At 40.0% G+C, this 4410-nt stretch overlaps 1 pseudogene; it reads right to left on the bottom strand.

Moving 5' to 3' along the window:
• Positions 1–799: 799 nt before the first annotated feature.
• LOC120873323 lies at positions 800–3926 on the bottom strand (annotated as a pseudogene).
• Between the last annotated feature and the right edge of the window lie 484 nt (positions 3927–4410).

Raw genomic sequence — 4410 nt, 5'->3', positions numbered from 1 at the left:
AGGAAAACAGATATAAACAACATGGAAAAATGAAAAATATAGATACCACAGTGATAATTAATATAGGCTGATGTAACAGAGTGGCTGGGTGCCTCTCTTTAGTCAAGAAAAGCCTCCCTGAGAAGGTAACAGGCTGGGAACTGAGTGACAAGAAGGAACTAATCCTGCAAAGATTAGAGGAAGAGCATGCCAATAAGAGGAGACAATTAACGCCAAGGCCTTATGGATGCTTTCTGAAGCAGAGTGGAAATGTGGCAATAGATAGGATCAGAAAGATTAGAGGGGACCAGATTGGATAGGGCTCTGTAAGCCAGGGCAGGTAATGTAATGTTATTCTCTTTTTTTAACTTTAAAAAATCCTTTTACAAGTTAAGACCTTTATTAAGATGGGGTTTGCAGTTTGTTGACTTTTTTTGAAAAAATCAAGTTGTAAACTTTCATTTACAACTTAAAAATGAGGTTCTTAAAAATCTCAGCTTCATTAGATATGAAACAATTTAAAACCTTTAATGCTGTATTGAGAAAAACCAGGGTTCAAAAAACAAACAAACAAAAAACCACATTTGTCATTACCGAAAAGAGATGTCTTTAGGTAAAAATGAAAACCCCATGCTGCAGGGACAGTGCAGATAGTTCTAGTCATTTGATCAATGGGGAAAAAGTAACCAGTTAAGGTCTTCAGCGCCTATCTTCTGTTCATTTCTTACTGCTGGAATCTCATGTTCATTTCTTCTTCTTGGATGATTAAACTGGATGACTGCAGTGGTGATAAGCTGGCATTGACTTAGCACTGCCCTACTCAGTCAGCCCTGGGAGTGGATGAATTCTCAGTGGGTGGATAGACTGTATTTGTCTCTTTGCTCTCCTTTGGTTGAGGGTTTTCTGGGTGTCTGCATCAGTAGTTGAAGTTGCAGCAGTATCCATGTTGAGGTGGCCATTGACCTTGGTCTGGTGTCCTGGGTTTTCCTTATCTTTTTTATTGCCTTCCTCTCTAGGCTGTCTGACAAGGAGGATTCCTGCAGAATTTTGGTCTCTAACCTGATATATATATTCTGTCTCATGGGCCTGCCTTTTTCTGCACCCTGGTTGTCAGCTCCCTCTGTCCCTGCTCTGTGTGCAGGAGGCTTGGAATACTGTCTGTGGTCCCCGCCTAAGCCGTCTCTGCATGTGGTAAGGTGGACACCAGGAGCACGCTCCCATCCCGCAGTTTCTGCCACTCTCACTGTTTTGGGAACTCTGCTGCTCACGGTGTGGAGGACCCTGCATGGACCACGCCTAACTGCTTGTGGTCCACACTGACCACCCTGCACGGTAACTCCACCAGTCCCTGTAACATGTGCTGCCTACCCCATCTTTTCTTTTTCCAACAATGTCATTCTCCATACTTTCTCCATCTCCTACCCTGGAAAGGTGCTTCTGAGGTTATTCTTTATGGCAGTCTGGTGTACAAATACATCTTCCTTGGTGTCACTCCTGTCAATGAAGCCACATCTGTTTCTTACATTGAACTATGTGGCTATTCCCAAACCCCTCCGTGCAAAACCTTCTCGTCCCTCCTGCCTTCATTCATCGTGCCTTTGTAAAGCTCTCCAAAGAAGGAGACTAGACACAGGATTTCTTTTTTCCATCTTACCATACTTCCAACTTCCTGAGATATTTTCTCTGTGGCAGAATCCCACCCTCACCCCATTAAATAAAAGACACTGATGAAAGGATTGTGGGTTTTATTGAGAATGAAACAAAAACCGCAGTGGGTTGGATATAGTAATCTGGTCAGTCACACTGCAATGGAAGTCAAGTGAGTGGAAAACTGAACTTGAAACTCAGTATGTGAGCTGATAGCATCAAGAACACAGTCCCTGAGAACTTGTCTAATCCCCTCTCATCTCTGGATTTCTAGAAGGTAATTAGCAATGTAGAAGGTAGTGTATGGAGTGCTTACAGTGTGCTACACTCTTAATGTATTTCATTTTATTTAATTCTCTATGTAATTCTACATGGCCCTTAGCTATCTATCCCTTTTACATATACAAAGACAAAGCTCTGAAAGACTAAATAATTTGTTTAAACCTAGTTAGAACACTAGTAGTAGAGTCAAGATTTAAATGTGTTCTGTGTAACTTTTGTTCTTCTTTTCCTGTGCATAGGCTGAAAGATATGCAATGGCAGAGCTAAGGTATTTTAACCTCTTTCCTATTTTCTGTAACCACGTTAATTAGAATTCTTTTAGTCTCAGTGATAGAAACCCAACTCTAAGATGCTTTGAATAAAAAGGGAAATTTGTAGGCTGACAATTTAAGATATTAGCTTCTGGTATAGCTAGATCCAGGTGCTCAAACAACATCATTGGGAATGAGTTCTCTATGTCTCTAGATTCTGCAGTTGTGTTTTGTTCTCATTTTCAGGCAAGCTCTCAATTCAAGATGGTTCCAAGATAGTGCTGGCTCACTTTTTCACTTTCTAAGTCTATGGAGAAAACTCCTTATCCAGTTGCTTTGAAATTGGCTTTGAGTTGATGTAAGCCTATTTCAATCCTATGGAACTGAATGGATTGGTGAGACCTGTGATATGTATGGTTTCACCTTTAGATCTAGAACGTGTGTCATGCACATAAACACAAAGTGGAGAAAAGTTAGCTCCTTGAGAAAAATATTGGGTTGCTATTATTACATTACATAGGAATAAACGATGGAAGGCCACAGTGATACTCTGTTAATACCACCTTACTGAGGCTTTTCTTTTCCCCTCCCTCCCTCTCTCTCTTTCTCCCTTCCTCTTCATTTTCTTCCTTCCCCTATCCTTTATTTCTATAATCTTTGTTAAGGACACGTATACAGTATCTTCTTAGATTCTTCTTTGGACTTTATAAGATGTGTCTCTCATGCATGCTCAGTTGTGTCCTACTCTTGCAACCCCGTGGCCTGTAGCCTGCCACACTCCTCTGTCCATGGAATTTTCTAGGCAAGATTACTGGAGTGGGTTGGCATTTCTTTCTCTAGGGGATCTTCCCAACCCAAGGATTGAACCTGCAAGGATCTATTATTATTATTCTCATAGAGTGGAATGTTGAGACCCAGAGGTTGAAATGACCCTCTTTTTTCTATAAGAATTTGTCCATGAAGAAAACATAGTCAGAGCTGGCAAGATTCCGTGATACTTATATGTCTAAACAAGAGAGGGATAATCATTTGTACCCATGAGAAATCAAACCTGGGACTTTGACCTCATTAGCACTGAGCTACTAGCTCTATGGAAATATAAAGCAGTGAATGGTATGAGAGAATTAATTCACATCCCAAATGTCTAATGTGTTACTAGCCTGAGAAGGCCCAGGGGCAAATGCAGCTCATTCTATGACTACAATATGAGCTATAAGTCATTAGGAGCCCTCGAAGGGGATTTATAAGGAAACACCCTCCATATATTTAGAAGCAAACTCTTGTCTTTATTTATTGTCGACTGCTTTTTAACATTGAGGGAATTGATGCTTAGTCTAAAGAAGCTATAAATGTGATTGAGGCATAGTAGAATGGGATCTGTGGCTCTTCTGGAAGAGTGATAAATCATAGGTACCATTATCCTGGCTCTCCTTGATCAAAAGGTGTGTCAGGTCGAGCTTAGAAAATGAACCACCATTGCCTCCTGTGATTATGAGTCTGAGGTTTAACAGGCTTTTCTGAATCATCAACAGCATTAAGATGTATCTCTGTCTGACACCTATGCTATCAAAAAATATCAGAAAGTGAATTGCATAAAATATCAGGAATATTTTTTTTAGATTTTTTTTAAAAAATACATAATTTTACAACTTATTTTTTAAAAAATTATTATTTTAATTGGAGGATAATTACTCCACAATACTGTGATGGTGTCCACCATATATCAACACAAATCAACCATAGGCATACATTTTAATCTACCTCCATCCTTTACCCTCCTCCTACCTCTTTCCCCACCCGTTCCTCCAGGTTGTCACAAAGCACAGGCTTTGGTTGCCCTGTGATACACTTCAAACTCCCAAAGGCTATCTATTTTACATATGGTGAGGTATATGTTTCAATGCTATTCTCTCAAATCATCCCACCCTCTCCTTCTTCCACTGAGTCCAAAAGTCTGTTTTTTATGTCTGTTTCTTCTTTGTTGTCCTGTATGTAGGATCATCAGTACCATCTTTCTAGATTCCATATATATGCGTTAATATATGATATTTGTCTTTCTCTTTCTGACTTACTTCACTCTGTATAATAGACTCTAGGTTCATCCACCTCATTAGAACTGACTCTAGTGCGTTCCTTTTTGTGGCTGAGAGCCTTTGACTGTGTGGATCACAATAAACTGTGGAAAATTCTGAAAGAGATGGGAATACCAGACCACCTGACCTGCCTCTTGAGAAATCTGTATGCAGGTCAG

This window comes from Oryx dammah, unplaced genomic scaffold (assembly GCF_014754425.2).
Source record: "Oryx dammah isolate SB20612 unplaced genomic scaffold, SCBI_Odam_1.1 HiC_scaffold_13, whole genome shotgun sequence".
NCBI lineage: Eukaryota > Metazoa > Chordata > Mammalia > Artiodactyla > Bovidae > Oryx > Oryx dammah.
This window is presented reverse-complemented; position numbering and strand designations above follow the sequence as displayed.